The 7,869-nt window shown below is 31.7% G+C and overlaps 1 pseudogene; it reads right to left on the reverse strand.

Annotated features, from left to right (window-relative positions):
* Nucleotides 1–845: 845 nt before the first annotated feature.
* Nucleotides 846–2,014, reverse strand: LOC149545403 (shaggy-related protein kinase NtK-1-like; annotated as a pseudogene).
* Between the last annotated feature and the right edge of the window lie 5,855 nt (nt 2,015–7,869).

Raw genomic sequence — 7,869 nt, forward strand, 5'->3', positions numbered from 1 at the left:
GGTTTAATTTTTCCGCTTTGGAAAGTGTACATTTTTGGAGAGCCAATAGAGACTGGTTTAGAACTTGAGATCTAGCCTTGAATAAACAAGCTCTGATGATAACAGATCCTATTGTTTTTTCTGACAACTCTATATTTCAAGCGAATCCAATGTACCTGTTGTTTTTGGTTGATTTTTACACTTAGTATCTCTTTTAAGAAGATTTGATGAAAGTTCGATTCTTTTTAACTGTTTTTTACTCCTAAAATCTTAATCAATCAGATTTAATAAAATCTCTTTTGTGGGGGAGGAGAGGGGCCACAGGAGATTTCAGAAGTGAAATAAGATTGTCTGTGGCTTCTCGGGGACAGATCAACTCAATCAAAGCCGATGATGTTTTTGCTTATTTATTTTCTTTATTATGTGTTGAAGAAGAGTAAATGATGACCAGGTAATCATCTATAAACAAGCCTTGACAAAAACCTCTATGTCTGACTTTGTCTATTTGGAGTTCTATTAAATTGAATATTTCAGCTTTGCAAAACTTTGCAATTTTTGGGTATTATTCTATTATGTTTTCAACTTTGTAAAAACTGGTTTGTGTTGTGAATTGAGATTTGAGGATCGAATTTGTGAAAGAGGCATGTTTTTGCGGATCAAATCTGGGGTGTACTTTCTGCTTTGTTTTGTTAGAGAATCAAAATTGATATTTCAATTTTGATCTCCAATTGGTATTCGATTATCTGAGATTTGCAACACTTAGTTTATAAATTTAATATTCTTGCTTAGTTTATAAATATCATATCTAGCAAAAATTATATGCCAGGCCTCCAAATAGAGACCAAAACCTAGAGTCTAATCCACAGTTAGAGGCAATGCCTCCTCGCATACGCTGGAATCAACTTCTGAAGGCGTACGGGGTCGCCCCCATCAATTCCTCTGTCTTGGAGTCAAAGACTGCAAGTAGAGGACAACAATTAGTGTAGAAACAAAATAACAACAACGAATAGAACTCAATAATAAACACATGAATGTACTAAAAGAAAATTAAAATCTAAAAACTAATTTGGAACAGAGGATGCTATGTTTTGTGCGGAGCAACAAAATTATTTTATTGCTCCGTTTATTTTATCACAACAAATAAAGCAATTAATAAATTATACAATTTATTAAGTCTATAACCTAACCTACGCAGACCGCTGAATGTTGAATGCTTAACTCAAAGACTAGCTGCACGTAGCTTCCTATTTTGACTCCCTAAATTATAGTGCAATACACATGCACAACGTGCTTTATTGGAGATAACGTATTTATTTACTAAGATAACTATCATGACTTATGCATGTACATGCGTTCAACTAAATCTAATGAACTCTTAATCATCATTATTCTACAATTAGGGAGATAGAATATCAGGGTTAAAAAGTTCATCAAAAAATTGATGGATGAAAGCTTCAAGTGCAGTACATCGAAGATTTGGCGAGCACTAAAGCGGCCTTGAGACCAGATCAATGACCTCTAGTGGCATGTGCTTGTGGAAAACCTTATGCCATGGCTGAGCTCTTATATGGAGAGACTTTAGTTCTGTATAATGAGGATTCATAAACTTGATTTCCTCACAGGTCGGTGTCCCAAGTACCTCGATAATTTCTGCAAGTTGGTTTACTGAACTCTCCCTAGGAAACAAAGGCTAACACAAGAGAAGTTTGGACACAATCTGCTGACCACATGTCAATTGCAATTGCATATATTATACACTGTGGCACCAAAAATGAGCCCAGGAGCTTGATAATAGCATGAGAAAATATAGGGTATATTAGATTCACCCTTGACTCAAGACAATTAGCCTGAAACACAATTCCGAAGGACCCAGTACCCCCCACTCGCTCTGACATGTAACTGATGGTCTGCCTAGGTTGCTCATCCCTGTCAGGAATAGTTGTAGAAATTATGTGACCTACTAATGTACCATTTGCACAATAGATGGTGCTATTTCCTTGTCACCAATCTCTGCCTCATCATCTTTGATCTTCATCTCCTTGGGGAATTGATCATGGGCAAAACCTTGTCTCTAGCTACAAGAATCGGATCTTGCAATAGTGCAAGTAGTTGTCTTTGCCTCAATTATTAACACAAGACCAGACCCCACAATCACAAAGGCCATATGTTGTCTTTGATTTATTTTTTATGGTGGTGTATTTTTGAAAATAAATAGGCCTTGTGTTGTAATGACGTCTAGGTCATTAATTTAAGGTAAGATTTGACTCTTGTTCAGAATAAGTAGTATGTAGATGAATTTGTATTTTCTTCTTTTAATTTCATTCTGACAATAAATTTCACAAGTATACTAATACTTTCTTATGTTCGATTTTGTATCTTTGATGATTCTCTTAAATACCCTTATTGACGTAGAGGGTCAAAGATTTTCTCAACAACCTTTTGAGAACTTAGGACTCTAAAGTGGGTATGAAGAAGACCTTATTGAATGAGTTCGGTGTCTTGGATGAATATCTGAAAGCTATTATGAGTGTTCTTATATGATAGACATGCTATCAAAATGTGGATTGATATAAAAAATTCGTTCAAGTACATTTTGAGAATTTCTAAAAGATAAATTTATTTGAGTAAAATTGTGTTATAGTAACTCTCAAAAATTTGTATGGGCTGAGGAAAATTCATATGATCTTGTTCCCCCTCAAAGTTCTTCCCTAAGATGATGCAACTAGTTATTTTCTCACAATAAAAAGAAATACAAACCCCATTTATAGTTCTTATGGAATTCAATTCTGTAGATTTTATCTGTGTCAATGTTTTGGATCATACTTCTCCCTTTATGTTGATGGTAAACTACAGTATGATCTAGATTGGTGATGCAAAAAGAAGTTATACAGTTGAATAAAAAACTACTTGATATCATCTTCTTAAACTTTTGAAAGCTTACTCCTACTATCAAGGATGAGACTATCAGGTCTTCATAATTTTTACTAAATATATTTAGTCTTAGAACTTGGTGCCCTTTCTAGATAGATAAATGATGGGAAGAAAGCCCTTACCTTATTTCAAGTTAGATTAGTCTACATAAGATGACTGCAAAATGAAAATGAATATTGTATTTTTACATTGGAAGGACAGAAAATAAAATCCATTTATCTTGCAATATACACTCATGAAGAATATTTATAATGCAACTGTAGTGTTACCTTAAAAATTTCCTCAAGAGATCTACATAACATTTCATTTCTCTTTCCATCGTTATTGGTCATTTGTTACTTAAAGAATGGTATTTGATTCCCCAAAAAACTCTTTCTATCTCCTTTGACTTTATTAGTTCCTGCCATTGCATGGCAGAGAACTATTGCTAAGGCTCCGACAGTAAATAGTGATTAAAAAAATTTCCTCTACCAATTACAATCTCTTTGTTCTTCTATAATTATATTTGTGAAGGAAAACTATTCAAACTTGCTCGAATGTTACCAGCACATAAATTTGGCAGAATCTTATCGGCTCTGCTGAAAACTCTGACAAAATACAAATGAAAATATCTCATATTTCTCATGCTAAGAATGTAAAGTATCCACCAAATTTATAATGTCTTCTAAGAAGAAAAATTCTATATTTTTGTCAATGTCAATAAAAGAAATTCTGTGTTTTTGGTCAAATGTCGAGAATCGATGCACTATTGAACAAATATATATAATTTTGGAAGATAAATATTGAACATACGGCTCCGAAAGCCACAGTTGTGTAGTACTATACCTGAGCGGTGAGAATATATGCAGGTCAATACTGAAGCTGGAGTTCTATTTGAGAATTTAACATACTGCTAGCGATGTGAATATAAATGTTCATTTTGAGCTTGGGAATACTGTTAAGAAATGAAACTCGACAAAGTAGAAACTAAACAGAGTAAATCTATGAAAATAGCACAAACAAAAAAATATTATATTAATCTGGTTGCTTCAATTAATGCATTACAATGTCTTTACATATATAGAGGATCGATAAGAAGCTTCTAAATTAAATCACAACTACCTTGCATCTACGTGAGAAAAAGCAAGTCATTGTGGTACCAAGGCATTGTGGAAGGAGTCTACCTTGTTGTTTTTGACAGCACTGTCATTCTACAAAATTGATGGTTGGAGAATAGGGAACCAGACTCAATTGCTAAACAAAACATCAGATTTTTTGCAACAAACATAAAGCCCAAACTACCCAAGATATATTTTAAGCTTCACAAACTACCTATCAACAATACCATTTCTTTCTACGATGTTCAACATTTTTCTAATCTTTCTTCAACTTGGCCGTAAAACATTTGCTCACTCGATTCTAATAAACACTTCATTGGATTCTTTTTACTTTCTCCAAAATACTTAGAGATTTATTTGATATTTTTGAATAAAAAATAACCTGTAGAAAAAATAACATAACTTCACACAAACAAACATGAATCATAGATACTTTGATATAGTCATATATCAGAGCAAGAAACCATATCACAGCTGATGAATCAAACTACACTCTGATACCATGTTAAGAAATGAAACTCAATAAAATAGAAACTCAAAAAAGTAAATCTATAGCAGCAGTATAAACAAAAATATATTATATTGATATGGCTACTTCAACTAATGCATTGCAATGTCTCTACATATATAGAGGATTGCCAAACAGATTATACATTAAATTACAACTACCTTGCATCTATGTGGAAAAAGGCAATTCATTGTCGAAGGAGTCTACCTTGTTTTTTTGACAAAATTGTAGTTCTACAGAACTGATGGCTGGAGAATAGGGAACGAGAGTCAATTGCTAAACAAAACAACATATTTGGTACAACAAACTAGTGATGTGGAAACTGGGGTCTTAATTAATATATCTCTTTCATTTAGTGCATTATCTTGATTGCACTTGTATATGATGAATGAATTAGGTTGCACTGGCATGTACGATGAAGATGAATTTCATCATTTGTAGATAAAATATTAATAATCAAAGTTGTGGATGAGATTCACAACCATACCAATATCACAATGACATAGCTAAAAACATATTGATTGACATACAAAGCTGACTATTTTGTTCTGTATCTTTGTACAAGCTTGTGCCACTACCATTGCTTTATGATGGTCTTTGGTGAGAGTTGTATGAGCTGAGTGCAGTTTCTTTTAGATAATTTGCACATTCAAGTATCCAATGGCCAGGTAATTTTTCTTAGATTTTTCCAATTGGAAATGTTATGCTCCTCACAAACTTCATGTTAACATAATATGAGCATTTTTATATTTTGCGTTTGTTAGTTGCTAAGTTCCATAATCTGTAAATAGACCTTTATGCATTACATCGAAGCTAAGCTAAGGGATATTGGGGAATAGGTTAAAGCTTAAGCACGACACATTTGAATGCAGGAGGGAGCCATGTGATTGATCGATAAATTTTCTTAGACATAAATTCGTAAAATTGTAAAGTAGAACTTTTACTGCAGATTACATTTTAGGATTTCTTCCTCTTTTAAAGAATTAAGAATAGTTTCATTTGGGATAAGGAAGATTAAGTCCTTCATCATGTATCCATTCCATTGCTATGGAGCCATGAACCCTATTAATGGTGGAGTTTTGATCATTTAATAGGTAAAGCTTTGCATCTTAATATAAATTATTAAGATTTCATTGTTCTACAAAAGATTTAAGACTTCATTATTCTACAAGAGATTTCATTCATTTATTTTCAAAATCATACTTTCAACATAATCATTTATTTAAAAATAATCATATTCTCATTTCTTCCATTGAAAATATCTTCACAGCTGTCATAGATATTTAAATCATAGTTTGTTAAGTTCTAATATTCAAATCATAGTTTTTATAGTTTTAATATTGAGATCATAGTAGAAATTATACTGGTAGCTTTTTACAATATTCACATAAAATTGTAAATTAATTTAATTTAAGAATAAATGCTTTATGAAAAAAAATAGATTGGGAACAAAAATATAATTGATGGTTGAATCTTTCCTTAGGTACTTGTAATTTATAAGAGCAATCCCAAAGTACATTTTTAGTCTTATATCCCAATAAAGGTCTCACATTTAGCACGTAGATACAAGATATAGAAAAATGTTATTTTTTCCCTAATCTTGTCCCTTTCAAATCTTCGCAGCTTTTTGCTATAATACTTTGCACATTAATTTTATTATGTACCCCCATAACTTCTTTTAATTTCTTCATTCTCAGTAGGAAATATGCTTCCTTGTAGCCCTTGTTGTAATGGATCTAAGTCTTGCTCCAAAAATGTCTAATTTCAATATTGCTATTCATCACTTCAAAAAGTTATCTATTCTAGACGAGATTTCTTATGTTCACAATTACATACAATTATAAGTTTCCTTTAGTGTTAAAAGACTTAGATTCAGTTAACTAGTTTCTTCCATCCAATACCCTTTTTGGATAATTAAGATAGCAAATGTTCTTATATTTATTTGTTAGCATAGAAGACATCTTTATAAGGGTATGACTACCAACATAAACATTAAGCCACAACTATCATATCCATGAAATTATGAAAATTCCCCTTTTAACTAAACTTGACAAGCCTCTAAGACCATGAAATATTCTCTAATATACCTTTTCTTATGGGTTTTCTTTTCCTGATATATGTAAATAGAATTATGTGAGATGGTATTTAAATCCATCAAAGTTCCAAACTATTACATGGTTTCATGAAATTATGACAAATCCCCTTTTAACTAAACTTTGCAAGCCTCTAAGACCATGAAATTTTCTCTAATATAACTTTTCATATGGGTTATCTTATATCTAAATGGAATTGTGTTAGATGGTATTTAATTCCATCAAAGTTTCAAACTATTACATGGTTTCTGAACTTTGAGAATATCAATCTAGAATTTATTCATTCTACTCAACTTTTCTATGTAGTGACTAAGTAATTATGAACAAAAAGTTCATATGAGAGTAGGTTTTGTTTGCCTACACAATGTTTTAAATGAATGCACTTGTAAGGGATGTGTTAGTTATGGTCATTTTAACTTTTTTTTTCAACATAAGCTATGGTTCTCTTGTGAGACAACATAAGCCTTTTGCAACATTACATGTAGTAAAATCTTTGCTAGAGAAGAAGCCTTATAAATCCTAGCATGTTCTTGATTACTATGAACTTGATCTACTATCTTAATAAATAAAAATATTGCATAAATGAACTGCATTATGAATTCAACCACAAAATAATTCCATGATATTAATTCATACAAAGTTCAATCATACCGCTATGCAATAAATAAAAAAATTCCCAATTCCTCAACCATATAGCACCAAAATATTGTTTGCATTCATAATGTACCTGATGATAAGTATGTCATGAGATTATCTGATGAGAAAGAGCCTCAATATTGGTGATAGAAATAAATATCCAAGGTAATAACAACCTTTCTACAACTAAAAAATTTAAAAATAATCTTTTTAAAAAGCCCACACCTTTGCAATGGTGGAAAACCCCAAGTTATCTAGATTTTGTGACTCCTAGGAAAACAAATTTCAAAAGATGTGTACTTTACAATTATAGACCCATATTGGGATGCAAATCTTTTTCTTTCTATTAAAACCAATAATTTCCTAAATCATCCCTTCCCTTTACTGCTATCCCTTTTGAATCACTTTTGCTTTGGCATAGTGAAAATGAAAAAGAGTCACATACAAAATAGATAAATATTTATTTTCAATGGCCTCTTCATCAATCAAAAATAAAATCATAGAAAAGAGATCAAGGAAAATGGATATGCCAAGAATAATGAAGTGCAAAACCCTAGGGAAGTGCATCTCCCTACTATTAGTACTCCTTTATTTGTGGAAAAGGGGTAAAATAAATAATATAAAC

This window comes from Cupressus sempervirens, chromosome 7 (genome assembly GCF_028749045.1).
Source record: "Cupressus sempervirens isolate cs-2001-9-10 chromosome 7, ASM2874904v1, whole genome shotgun sequence".
Lineage (NCBI taxonomy): Eukaryota > Viridiplantae > Streptophyta > Pinopsida > Cupressales > Cupressaceae > Cupressus > Cupressus sempervirens.